This window comes from Lissotriton helveticus, chromosome 1_2 (genome assembly GCF_964261635.1).
Source record: "Lissotriton helveticus chromosome 1_2, aLisHel1.1, whole genome shotgun sequence".
NCBI lineage: Eukaryota > Metazoa > Chordata > Amphibia > Caudata > Salamandridae > Lissotriton > Lissotriton helveticus.
The window spans coordinates 321,659,468-321,674,314 of NC_136058.1; positions in this window are offsets into that span (position 1 = coordinate 321,659,468).

Here is a 14,847-nt window from a genome sequence, read left to right on the forward strand (position 1 = left end):
GGAGTCTGGTGGCCGAAGAGCAGGGTTTCTGACTTGGCGCTGTTGATGTTCGCTCCTGATGCCTTCCCAAACTTAAAGCACATTATCTTCAGTACCTTCACAGAGTGCCCTACAGCACAGAAGACTGAGACGTAGTTCATGTTGAGGGAGCACTTCACTTCACCCTTCCCATTGCTGTCTGACACTTCCACGCCTGTGATGTTACCATTTTGCCTGCTGCACTCGGTGAGGGCCCTATAATACAAATGAACAGAAGAGATGAGAGCCGACAGCCCTGCCTAACTCCGGATAGGACAGGAGAAGGATCAGTTTTCTATCCATTAACCTTTGCTCTGCTAGAGATATCTCTGCTCATTGTGGCCATCAGCAGAACAAGTCACCCAGTACCAGCGCCTTGAGTGCCCGGCCCATGAACTCATGGGAAACACGGCCAAATGCCTTTTCCTTTCCTAGGCTGATCAAAACTACTGCCTGAACCTTTCAGCTCTTGACATATTCGAGAGTGTCCCGTACCAGGGCAAGACTATCTGCAATCTGGTATCCCTGCAGGACTGGTCAGGGTGGACTGTCTTTGCTATTACCTTCTTCAGATGTTTTGCCATCACCTAAGCTAGGATTTTGTACTACACTTTGAGGAGTGAAATTGGCTTCTAGTTCTTTAGGTCTTCTCTCCTCTTTCTGCTTAAACAAAAGCATTATCATGCCTTTATGCAGGGATTGTGCTATACGGCCCATTTCCATTTCCTCCTAGAGATCTAACAAGTCCGGGCAGATCAGGTTCCAGAGAGGTCGACTTAGGATTCCACTGGGAGCCCATCACTGCCCAGGGTCTCACCATTGGGGAGGTGAATATGAAGTCTATCCGGGAAGGGATGGTACTATCCGGCAGACTCCAGGAAAAATTCCAGGAGTTGGTATCCATCCCCGCCAATGACACCTCACCTCCCATCTCCACCAACAAGTTAGATGTGATGACCATCTCTACAGAGCTTGATTCAGTGCGTCCATCCTCCTCTATAGAGCAGTTGAAATCACCACCCATCAGGATGGTCCTGAAGGTCGCGAGCTGCAATCTAAGGACCTGGAATGTCTTAAGCCGCTCATTCTTCTCCGGGGGACATTCACAGTGCTGAGCCTCACTGGCATACCAGACCACAAGCCGTCCACAACTAGCACTCTGCCTTTGACTTGCTCAGTAACTGTCTCAGTTCTGGGCGGCCAGGAAGCACATTGTATCAACATGTCTAAACTGATCCATCACGCTTCTGATGTTCAAGGTGAACAATAATATATCACGGTTGGCTCTGCTCCTAAATACTTGCAAACCTTAGTCCAACCTTACCAACCGTCCCCTCTATTACGATCGACCACTCAGGGAAAATTCTTGGTGCCGAGGATTAAACTTTCAAAAATGGGAGGTCGCTCATTTGCTTGCCTTGGCCCATCCATGTGGAATTCTCTTCCTATTGCACTTCGCAATGAAACTTCATACATGAATTTTCGTTAACTTCTAAAAACTTGGTTATTTAACCAATAGTTTGCATCCTTCTGCAGTCTTGTTTCTCTTTACTTTTTGACCCTCTGTCAGGCTTAGCGCTGGGAAACCCTTGTTGGGTAGCTGTGCACTATACAAAATTAATTTAAAATAACATAACATTGTCTCAACACTTACTATCAATTTCTGGGTTTGAAACCACTATTTGGGGGAGGGCTGAGATACTTTACTGGGAGGGTTGAGCTGCCTGGCATGCTTCCTGTGTCACCCTCTTCAATAGGCTCAATGAAACTTCTGTCACGGTTTCTGGCACAAAGCGATAAAAAGTCCAAGTGAGTCTGTTGCTCACTTGGCCACTGGATTCAAGATAGCCTGGCTGATGAGGATTATGAATCCGAAACCGGTCCCAGGATGCTTGATTCCGGTCCAGGGAAGACATGGCTTGGCAGTTCGGGCTGGACTGTTCCCATGAGGCACAGGGTCAGACTGATTTGCATATGGCCATGTCTGAACTGGGGTGGCTGAGTGAGCTAAAGAATGGTGATGGATTAAACCCAGATCAGTTGACTGGGGGTGAGTGTTTGATTTGCTCAAATGCTCCGTCCATCATCCCCTTTTGTATCGCTTTGTTCGCCCTAAGTGTGGCAGGGTATGCTCAGACGTGAGTCCCTTGCTCACTTGGAGACTGGATTCAAGATAGCCTGGCTGATGAGGATTATGAATCCAAAACTGGTCCCAGGATGCTTGTTTCCGGTCCAGGGAAGACATGGCTTGGCAGTACGGGCTGGACTGTTCCCATGAGGCGCAGGGTCAGACTGATTTGCATATGGCCATGTCTGAACTGGGGTGGCTGAGTGAGCTAAAGAATGGTGATGGATTAAACCCAGATCAGTTGACTCGGGTGAGTGTTTGATTTGCTCAAACGCTCCATCCATCATCCCCTTTTGTATCGCTTTGTTCGCTCTAAGTGTGGCAGGGTATGCTTAGACACGAGTCCCTTGCTCACTTGGCCACTGGATTCAAGATAGCCAGGCTGATGAGGATTATGAATCCGAAACCGGTCCCAGGATGCTTGTTTCCGGTCCAGGGAAGACATGGCTTGGCAGTTTGGGCTGGACTGTTCCCATGAGGCACAGGGTCAGACTGATTTGCATATGGCCATGTCTGAACTGGGGTGGCTGAGTGAGCTAAAGAATGGTGATGGATTAAACCCAGATCAGTTGACTGGATGTGAGTGTTTGATTTGCTCAAACACTCCGTCCATCATTCCCTTTTGTAACGGTTTCTGGGACACGGTCCACTTGTTTCTTTCATCCTTTGGGGGTTTCACACTGAAGATTTTGTTAATCTCCCGGTGCAGTCTCTGCAGCTATTTCTGGAGTGTCGGTCCAGTTCCTCTGGGGTGCCCCCAAGTCTTCTACATTGTTTTAGGTGTCCAGTCGATGGGGTAGTTGTATTGTGGTTGCTCAGCATGAGAACTAATAAGATTCGTCCCGTTATAGAATCGCTCCTTACTTTGCCTTGTCCTCTTCCTTCTGGCTCTTTGACCTCTCTCGCCATCTTCCTCTTTCTTCCTGTCCTACGATGGTTCTTACTTTTCTGTTGAAGGTGGGTTTGGTCCTGCTGGTTCTGGTGCATCTCTTTTCTTCCTTCTCCTTCTTACACTTGGCCTTCCGGGTCTGGGATCTGATCATGCTCCATTCTTGTGGGGTTTCGCCTTCGCCTTCATTGCAGTCCTCTTTCAGTGTGTCCTTCTTCCCTTTCTTTCCCTTTTTCTTCCGCCTTCTTGCCTTTGATGGGGTCTCTGGTGTTTTGATTTCTTCCTCAGCGTCAGCTTCTGGCATCCGATCTGGCTCCTTCTACTGTTCCGGGGGTGATGGAGGTCCTTTCTGTGCTCTTCCCCCGTGGTCTGTTCCAGGCGAAGTCATTCTGCTTCAGTTGGTCCCATGGGTGGGCTTGTTGGTTCTGTATGGTGGTCCAGGCTTGCCCCAGGTTCCTTTGCGGTCTTGGTCTTCTTGGGACTGACTGGCGGTGGTGTTGTGACCTAGGGGACTATGATTTATGTTTCAATTAATTAAACTTGCTTTTCCAATAACAAGATGCCCCTTTGCTTCACACAGGAGACAGCAACAGCCCAGCCTTTTACCAACTGTCACAGAGTTAAAAATCAATAGAGAAGACTGCAGCAGATGTCACTCGGAACTAGGGTTTTCACCTTTCCAAGAGAAAAATACCGTTCATTTGTTGCCGTTTGAGAAGTCTGTAAAGGCCTGGACGTGATTCTAAATAGGACTATAAACAATATTGTATGCATTAATTTGTAACATGACTGTTCTGTTTTTGTTTACTTTAATCATTAGCAATAGGTAATTGAAACAACTAAAGAACACGTTTAAAAGTGCTTTCTAATTATCTTTGGTATTTAATGTATCTGTAGATAAAGGCTACAAATATTGGCTTTAGGTGATTTTGCTATTTTTGTACCAGCCGGGACATCAAAATACCTGTGGTGCCAGTAGAAAACCAATCAGGTGGAAACCATACTCGCTTTGGAACTTTGCAGTCCCTTCTGAAATACTATTCCTGCTGTGAGCTCTGCTTATTCAGCGGTCTCAAGTATCACAGGTCAATAATTAAGGGGCAGATCCAGTGCACGTTTTTGCCTAATATTATAGGACTGGTAGTGATGTGTGGGAAAAAAACTACAAGTTCCAGAATGCAAAGGAATAGTCCTTAGGTAATTCTCAAATGGACAAACGATGGCAGAACCTACTGGTTTTAACTATGACAAAATACTTGAACCAAGATCTGTGCAAAATTGTTAAAAATTGTTGTTGTTGCGAAAATCATTCATATAGTCCTGCCTAGTACCACGCAACAGGTGTCAGACTAACGTATTTCACTGCACTGAAATGCATTATCACACATATGCATGAGCCTCAGCAGTCATTCAAGCGCTGCAAACTGAGTGTGTGGCAGCTGGCAGCGCGCGGCCCATGGCCTGTGCGCGCTGCTCCCGTAGCTGGCTTGGAAAGCTAGCTGCATAGCTAAGCTATGGGGCTGGCGGGCACACTACAATGTATCTATTATTTCCTGCCACGCAGCTCTGAGAGTCACACAGTCGAGCCTGAAGTCACGAGGTAGTGTCCAATGGCTGCCAGAGTGGGGAGTTTGTGAGAAAGGCGGCAGGCTTCTGGTTTGCAGACTGCAGCACCTGCCGCAATCTTGGCGCTCAGCTTGCAGTGCTGTCTGCTGCTCACACCTGGCCGCCCGCACCGCTGTAATATTATCATCTTATTATAGCAGGCAATTTTTTTTATTGCTGAGCCCAGGGCCAGGTAGAGGTCGTCACGGAGTCATGACTGTCCATGACTGCGACCAGTTGCAGCGGCTGTCGGACAGATGGCACGCAATGAGGACACCCGGCAGCCTGGACTAAAAGTGCACGGCAAACCGAAATGATTGTGGGTATTGTGTAGCTCCCGGGCTGAGCCTGCTGCCTTGCAGAGTCACTGACACCTGTCACACTGGCTGCAGTGCTGCACACTCAAGACCAGTAAGTTGTACTGGCCAATGCCACCCACCCGTGTGTTTATTAGCAGTGTGTTAATAATAACACAAACTATTTCCAATGTTGCCAAACAAATTATTTCCATCTGATTCCCTTTCTTCTAAGCCTCATTACGAACGTACTAGAAACAATACTTTCCTCAGACTCCAAGCACAGAAACTTTTTAGGTCGAGGACCGGAAATGCTGGCTTGCCAGCTTCCGGTCGGAGATTTAATGATTTTGAGTACGGGGCTTGATCCCGCCTCTATCCTTCATCTCTCCTCCATTGGCTGGCTTCCTAAACGGAGGCCAGCCATTGGAGGAGAGAGGCGTCCCTCGAAACAAGCTCCATCTCTTTCGGATTCGGGGGCGTGTTTTTGGTGTTCCTTCGCCCTGTGACGTCACCCGTCGCTTAGAACACAAAATACACGCCCTCGAATCCGAAAATGGTCGGAAGCTTGCGGCCGCCATTTTGCTGGTCGAGCAGCGTCTACCAGGACATGAGGTAAGCCTCTGCTCCCCTGTTTGTGCCGTTGTTCGTGCCCCTGCCCCCGTTTGTGCCGTTTTTCCTGGCCCCCCCTGTTTGTGCCGTTGTTTCTTGCCTCTGCATCGGAGTCCTGCCCAGTGCACGTTATAATGTGGTGTCTTCTTATATAAATAAATAAGCAGGAACATGTATAGCTAAGGAGATGCTTTAATTAAAACCTCAGCCACAGGAGAAATCTTCAACTGACAGCTGGAACTCCTATGTATTCCAGAATCTCACATGAGAACAGAATACAAGCATAGGAAGTTCCAGCATATTAAAGGTACAGGTGCAAGCATGAAGATGGATAAACAACATCACACATCTCCCTCCCAAAGAAAAGTATAAAACAACAAGTTATAGCAAGGATAAAGCTTCAAATACACAGGAGGCAAAGAGGGAAAAATCTATAGTGAATAATCTCTTAAATAAGTAGGGGTTTTACGTACTCTTTGACTTCTAAGAGAAGATGAGGATGAATTCGAACCATTAGCAAAATTAGAAGTTGAAAGATGCAAACTTTGTCTTCCACACAAGAACTCACGTATAGGAATTCTTGACCTAACCACAACCACTCTGCTCCTATTCCAAATTCTTCCATCCTCTGTTTTGATAGCATTCTTAAATACTTTCACTACAGCTCTTACATCAGTATATTTTGACCAGGATCTACAACCAACAGGAGCTTTTATTCGAACAAGATCACCCACTAAAACCTTCTGTACATTCACACAATTTCTTTTATCAGTATAAGACTTCCTTTCATCCAGTTTCCTTTCTTCCTTCTTATGCCACTCACCAATTCCATTATCAATCAAACCCTTGTTGAGATCCATCCAACCAGGACACAACCAAGTGTTGGGAGCTCTCCCTTTAAACAATACAAATGGGGATCTTCCAGTTGTCGAATGGGGTGCAAAGCGATAAGCACTTATTCTTTCTTGAAGAACAGATTTCCAATTCAAACCAGATGACCTTGCTAACTGTATAGCCTCTTTCAAGGTTTTATTAACTCTCTCAACTGCACCGTTAGTTTCAGGATGATACAATGAACACTTCTTATGTAGTATACCAGACTTCTTCATGTATTCCTCAAAAACCTTTGAACAAAATTGTGGCCCATTATCTGAAAGAAGACTATTAGGAAAACTCTCTTTCTTAAAAAGAGTATCAAGGAACTTTATCACTTCCTCTGAAGTAATCTCCCTCACAGCACACACCTCAATCCACCTAGAGTACAAATCCATCAGAACTAAAAGATAAGGTGTATCACTTACACCTGACAGAGGACCAACTATATCTATAGCCACTTCATCCCAAGGATGACTTGGTAATGATCTCTTAACCATGGGCATCTGCTTAGTTTTTAGTATTTTATCACTAGCACAGCACTCTGGACAATCTCTCACTAACCTCTCAATCTCAAGATCCATGCCTGGCCACCAAAACTGCATACGTAAAATTTCTTTAGTTTTAACAATACCAAGATGTCCAGAGTGTGCATGGGACAAAAGTTTCTTCCTAATTCCCAGAGGTGGCACCATTTTTGTACCACGAGTTAAAAATCCTGAATTTGTAGAAAGTTCATCAGAAACCAATGTCCAGGGTTTCTCTAACCGTGAGTTATTACTCAAAGAAAGCATCACCCTTTTTATCTCTTCATCCTTCTCAAGCTCATCTCTCCATTCTTTCTCTTCAATTGCTCCTTCTGTAATTTCACATACATTTATAGAATCATCAGAAAAGCCACAATCATCTTCTTCATCAAAATTTTCCTTTCCTACCATTCTCGAGAGACAATCAGCAGATTTGTTTGACACCCCCGGAATATAATCAACAGAGAAATCAAACTCTTGTAAAGATACAATCCATTTTCTAATTCTGGAGGAAATCGCATCTAATCCCTTTTTATCAAAAATCTCTTTCAAAGGTTTATGATCCGAGAAGATAAGTATCTTTGTCCCCCAAATTAGATTCTTCAATTTCCTCAGAGCCCAATAGATGGCAAGAGACTCCATCTCTATAACAGAATAATTCAATTCTGAACCTCTTAAACACCTTGAAGAACAACAAATTAAATGATCTTTTCCATTTCTTTTCTGAACCAAGACAGCACCAAGACCTTTTTCACTCGCATCAGTGAATAAAATAGTAGGTAACCCTGGTATGAATGCCTGAAGAGAGGGAGCCTTATTCAATTCAGATTTAATACCATCAAATTCTTTCTTACACACATCTGTCCATACATACTCAACATTTCTTGATGTCAACTTTCTCAAAGACTCGGTTTTATCCGCAAAATTACAAATAAATTTACCATAAAACTCCACCATACCAAGAAAGGAAATTAGTTCTTCCTTATTCTCAGGCTCCTTAACCTTATTAATGGTGTCCACCAACTCTTTTTTTTGGAAAGATTCCTCGATCAGTTATTCTATGGCCCAAGTAATTTACTTCTTTTACACCAAACTTACACTTATTTTTTTTAAGTGTCATACACGCATCCTCCAAACGTCTGAGAACTGCACAAACACGACTATAATGTTCTTTTCTGCTGTTTCCATAAATAAGCAAATCATCTTGATAGCATCTGACACCAGGTAACCCTCTCAAAATCCTTGCCATAATTCTTTGGAAAACTGAAGCTGCAGACACAAGGCCAAACGGCATTCTCTTATATCTGTAGGTGCCCATAGGGGTGATAAATGCTGTTAAGTCCTGGGAATAATCATCTAATACAACCTGATGGTAGGCTGACGCAAGATCTAAAGTGGTGAAAAACTTAGCCCCTTCCAATGTACTCACCATCTCATCAATATTTGGAAGAGGAAACCTGTCAACTACTACTTCCTTATTTAATGCTCTGAGATCAACACAGTGTCTAATTTCACCAGTTGGTTTCTTAACCACAACTACGGGAGCTAACCATTCAGTAGCTTCTACCTGTTCAATCACACCATTCTTCAATAATTTATCTATTTCTTCTTTCACCTTCTCTTGTTCCATTAACGGTATTCTTCTTACTTTTGCCACTATGGGTATAGCACTCTCTCTTAATCTGATGTGATGCTTATAGCCTTTCAAGCAGCCCAAACCTTCCCTGAATACATTAGGAAACTTATTTGCCAACTCCTCACACAAATCTTTTCCTATATCTTTCATGTCAACTGTGTCTATTTGTTGAATTTGTACCTGGGGATTAGCATTCGGATTCAAAGTTACACCAAGTTGACCCTGATGTACCCAACCTAGTAATGTATCTCCCTTCTTTGCAACATAGATTTTACCCACAATAGTCCTACTTCCAAGTTCTATCTCAGCCATAAAACAACCAACCATTTTAATCGGTTTATCTGAATACCCAAGAGGTCTCACATCTGATCTCATCATTCTTACTTTTCCAGCAAAATGTGTGTTAAATAGCTCTTCATCAATTAATGTTATGCGAGAACATGAATCAAATCCAGCGCCGAGACACCCTAGGGTATTTGTTGCGCTATAAAAATTTCGAAATAAATAAATTTCGAAATAAATTTGAAGTTAATCATGACATTTCCCACTTTTACGACATGTTTTGGATGATCAGACACCTCACATTTTATCTCAAAAGTAATGGTTCTAACTTGTGTCTGTGATTGGCTCCAACGTTTCCTTGTCGAGTCAGGTCTAAATACTTTTGTCCTACAAAACTTTCCATAATGACCTTTCTTCCCACACACATTACATGTAATTCTTAACGCTGGACAAATTGGAGAGTTGGCCAAATGACCTATTTGTCCACATCTAAAGCATGCAAATGTGTTACTCTGTCCTGTAAAATTGTTCTGACTCGCTGAATTTGATCCCAAATTTTCTTTTCCAGAACCACTTTGTGTTTCATTTTTTTCATACTTCTTAACTTGACAAACAACTTCTTCAATTTTTGTTTCTTCTTTTTTTTCATTTAAGGATCCTTTTTCTTTTTCTTTTTTTAACTCTCCAACGCACTTCGTCATATGCTCCACCTGTTTTGCTATAGCCAATACTTCCTCAAGTGGTGGTTCATCTTTCAACCAAAGTTCTTTTCTGATCTCATCATGTGCACACCTAAGTACAAATTGATCTCTTATTCTTTCATCAAGAGTCAAACCAAAGTTAAAAGAAGACGCCAACTTTCTCAGTGAAGAAACATATTCTTCTACAGTCTCATCTCCTTTTTGTTCTCTTAAGCCAAAATGATAACGCTCCATAATGGTACTGACTCTCGGGAGGTAATGTTTGTCAAGTTGCGCAATCGCAATTTCATATTCATTTAAATTACGTTGTTCTCCAGCAGATAAGTCAGGAAGATGTTCTAACACATCCTGTCCTCCCCCCCCCAAGCAATGGAGAAGAAGAGAAAGCTTCCTTTCTGCACTCAAGTTAGTTCCACATACCCTCGCATAGTTAGCAAAAATTTTCTTCCACTTTTTCCATTTTATGTTTGGTTCTCCTGGGGTATTTAAAATGAAAGCAGGCTGGGTTACGTTTTGCATTTTATCTTCCCTTTAAATTGAATTTTTTTTATTTTTTTATTTTTTTAAACTTGTTTCTTTCTTCTTTCAAAATTTTTATATGTATTTCCTCTGAATTTCTCTTATACCTTATTCTTTTCTTTTAAGAGATTGACACCATAAACTTTCTTTTAAACTCTGTATTTTTGTTTATAATAAAGAATAAAATCTTTTCCTTTGTGTCATGTAGGATAGATTGCAGTGCCCAAATTCTATTTATTCCTGTAGAGCTGCATTTCATTAATCCTTTTGTAATGCTTGTGATGTAATTTCTGCTTTGTTTTGCTTTATGATGTAAAATAGAATGTTCACGTTGTGCAGAAGAATCATAAAGAATTCTCCTTCTTGGAAGCGTTCCTTTAACTCTCAGCGCGCCTCAATATCAGCTGATTGTTGCGTAAAGGAGCATTCAAGGCAATGTTAGACTTGCGCGAGGAGAACGCGTTCTCTTTGCACGCGACTTAGTGTCAGCAGGTCACGCGTTTCACTAATCGCGCGTCTCCTTCTCATATGCGCGCAAGCCCAGCCTCAACGCGAGAGAGAAAACGTCACGTCTCTTCTCGAGGCAAAGCGCGAGAGGCACACGTTATTTAACTCGATCGTTTCAGCTCTGTTATTTCAAGCTTTAACAATATATTCTAATCAATCCGCCCACCAAACTCCTCACCGCACATATTCTTAAGTTTGACACAGCCGCTGGGAAGACTCCGCTTCCTTTCTCGTTCTTTTGATTTATACTGCCGCTGGAGGAGTAGACGAGTCGTCTTTTCTGCTTTTCCTGTGTTGAGGTGAAGTCCTGGGTTCACCCGATCGTCGCCAATATAATGTGGTGTCTTCTTATATAAATAAATAAGCAGGAACATGTATAGCTAAGGAGATGCTTTAATTAAAACCTCAGCCACAGGAGAAATCTTCAACTGATAGCTGGAACTCCTATGTATTCCAGAATCTCACATGAGAACAGAATACAAGCATAGGAAGTTCCAGCATATTAAAGGTACAGGTACAAGCATGAAGATGGATAAACAACATCACACACGTATTCTTCCTTGGCTTAATTTACGCCACGCTATTCTGTGCCGGTGAAATCAAGCGGAAGGCTCCTTTTTTTGTGTCCTCCTCCCCCTTTTGCCTTTACCGCCCCCACCCCCTCGCCCCTTTCTCTCCGTTTATCACGGGCTTAAGGTTGTTTCAAGAGCCCCCCTCTCATAGGAACTGTCGCAGCTGCCTATTGCGAAGCGGAATGGTCTTGTTTTTGTTTCTGCCCCGCTACGAGCCCTCTGACAGGGACTGGCTAACGTGGGCGGTCTCTCGGCAGACACCTAGCAGTGAAACTCCTCGCACACACCTCCTGCCGCAGGAACGCATGATGGGCAGTAGAGAGGTGTTGGGGCAAGCCTTTGGTGTGGTAGGGTCAGACTAGGGCTTATGGGGTCATTGGGGCTTGTCTGTGTGTGCCCGCCCAAGAGCCCTGCCCGCCCCCTGTGCTCGGCACATACTGGCTTCAGAGCGGGGGCCGCCCGCCCATTGTGCTGCTTCAAGCCGTATTAAGGTCAGCTTCCCCCCCCCCGAGCGCTCCGAGCTGGGGCCGTCAAGGACCAGCGCACGGAAGTGGAGTCCCGGGGGGGGGGAGACGTCTGAGGACCGGCCGACCTCATGGAAAGCCTCTGCTTCTGGAAGAAGCAGTTTTCGGTGGAAGTTCATGACCCACGCAGGTGCTTGAATTCCATGCCGTGCGATGTTTGGAGGGCTGGGGGAGGGGGTGCTGTAAATGTAGTTGAGCTTATATAGCGCACAGCTACCCGCAGTGGGTTTCCCGGCGCTTGCTTAGGGAACCTGTCCTGATATTCCCCTGTGAGATAGCAGGGTATCCACAAGGTGAAAGTCAGGCATCCCACCGCGAGGGGCTGTTGTGGAGATTAAGCAAGCTATTGCCCAGAGTCGCAGAGTGTGAACCCGTGAGTCGAGGAGGCACCGGGGCGAGAATTATCGAGTCCGTGGAATTTTTAGCCCAAGACCCGCCGAGGCGGGGAATTGAACCCTGGTCCAGGACCGATCTCAGCTTCCGGGTCTGCTGCCTCTAACCCCTGAGCCACACTTCTGTATGAGGTGAGGGGGTGCTGTGTGGGAAGAACAAACGTAGGCAATGGTGGCTCTTGTGCGAGTATCAAAAGCAAACAAAATGCAAGAGGTAGCAAACAATACGTTACAAAAGAAAAGTGACGTTTTCCAAAAACGTGTGTTCACTGTTGTAGGAGAGTAGGGTCTGCAATCCTATGATCACCCAGATTTTTGCTTTTTGCTGCACTGGTTTACGACTTTCCCTGGCTGTGGGCCTGCTAATCAGACCCACAGCCTAGCTGTTCTCTCTATCCAAATTGTACTCAGGTACTGAATTGGCACTGGGCCCTCTCCAAGTCCCTGTACCCAGGGCTGAGGTGCACCCAGAAGTCTCCCAGGGGCTGAAGCATGTATTGTGCCACCCCTGGATTGACTAACTAAAACTGACACAACTGGCTGCACGACAGCTGGGGCAAGGTGGTGTACTCACCCTTTGCTTTAGGTATAGTATACCTATATCTAACCCTAAAATGGACACACAGATCTCCTATCAGTCACTCCTATGGCAGGCCTTAACAATCCTGAAGGCAGAGTGCTTGGAATCGTGTGAGATGGTGCTCTGGCATGAGCTGAGCCTGTCTGCGGCTTTCGGGACCCATCCCTTAGCCGTTTCCATGATATCGCATACCATATACTCTTAAGTGCATTATAATCCTCGCGGTTATATGCCAACTCTGGTATCGCTTTATCAAAACATGTCGAGTAAGGTGTCATACGAATTGGAATACTAACCCCTCGCCAATTCTGGCGACGGGGTTAGCATTCCACCCTTCTAGAGGGACACGACATGCATGTAACCTATAACCCGGTTAAAAGTCAGACAGAGCCTTAGCATCCACAAAATGGATGCTGCCACCGAGACACAAGTCTGCCCTCCTGCTGCTGGGAGTCCTCCCAGAGCAGGAGATAAGGACAAAGGGTTTCCTGCCAGGGGCGGTGCCAGCACCGTCCCAGACAGGGTTTTGTGTATTGTAGGTAGGCAGGGCTTTAGAGGAAGGTGACTGCACGTGGCACCCCGGTGCTCACTGTGCATAGGCTGGCTGGAACCAGTTCCAGGGTCACTCCAGACCCTGTGCTGGGGAAAAGCCCGCCAAGGAAGTGGGTGTAACCACCCCCCTCCTAGTCCCACCCATAGGGCAGGACTTAGTCGCGTGCCAGCCCCTTTTTACAGGATAAAGGTAGAGACTGGCCCCCTTCCAAATCAGATCATCTTTGAATCCTGAAACTACTTTCCACGAAAGGAACTCAAGACTTCTTCCTAAGATTTCTCCCTTGTGACTAAGGAGTAGTCACCCTGCATCCGCAGGCACCATCTTAAGAACACTGCGGTCTGCTGCAAGTCTCTCCTCCGGATCAAGACTGCCCAGCTCGACGAGAACCGGCTTCCCTGGCACCTCTGACCTCTACCTACATCATCAGTCACGCTGAGATTCGTGGGTGTGACGAGACCTCGAGGGACCGGCCATCTTCAAGACTGCACGACTTCTTTCCAGCAAGCCCGCCGAGTGAATTCCTGGTGAGTGCTTTGGGGTCCGAGAAGCCCCCACCCTGAGCAGCTCCAGCACCGAAGAGCAGCCCCCCAGCATCTCCACGATCTGCGTGGGGCCCTTCTGCTTTTTGCTGCTCACCGCGTTGTTTGGCTACTAGCCCGCTGGCTTGTGGCCTTCCTGACGACGCCCGACGACATTTCTGCTGCTGGTCTGGTTGCTCCAGACTGGCCCTTGCTTCCCTCCATCGGAGAAGTACCCGGGACCCTCCTGGTCCACTCAAGACGCCATTTTAGGTCCACCGCGTGGGCCTTGCATTTGCCAAGACTTGTTGCCCAATCCTGGGTCCAGCGACGTCGACAGCAAGAACCTTCGTGGGACAGCTCGCACCTCCATCCTGGTCGCCGACAACGCCTCCTGGTCCGAGAGACTGCAGAGCCCAGCAGCGCCCACTCACCTGACTGCGGTGACTTCGCCCGGTGCCATCCTGGTGCCCACTTAATCACTGGCTAGTGATTCAAGAACTTGGTCCCCTCTGCTTTCAGGTTTCCTTCTTCCTTGATCCAGGCTTGGATCCATCGAACTTTTCTTCACTGGTCGCCTGCCAGCAACTTCTTCCTTCCAGGCTCCTGGTCCGGCAACGAGATCCCCGACGTCTTTTCAGACCTATGCAGCTGCAGCCCCTGGGCTAGGTAACTTCGGCACTTCGGTGTCCCAGCATAGCCTCACTATCCTAGGGTCAGGATCCACTGTCGTTTTCTTCCTACCAGGTCGGGTTCGCCCGTGAACACTAACTTTGTGAATTCTAGCTTCCATAGACTTTGTCCCGCATCCCGCGTGAGAGTGCACACTCTGCACCCGAGTCCCCTGGGCCTCCTAGTAGTAATCTAACGATTCCCTAGCCAAGTCCTAGCGATTCCAAAGCCTATTAGTACTGTACTTACCTGCTAGTAATTTCGCATTCCACTTTTAAAGTATATGGTTTTTCGTGCCCCTCGGGCATTTGTGTATAACGTGCTAACTTAAGTATTTTCGTAAGAGTTTTGTTGTGTGCCTAGCACCCTGTCCTCATAAAGAGTACAGGGTTGTTGTGATTCTAATAAATACACTGTTTATTTTCATAACACTTGTGTGG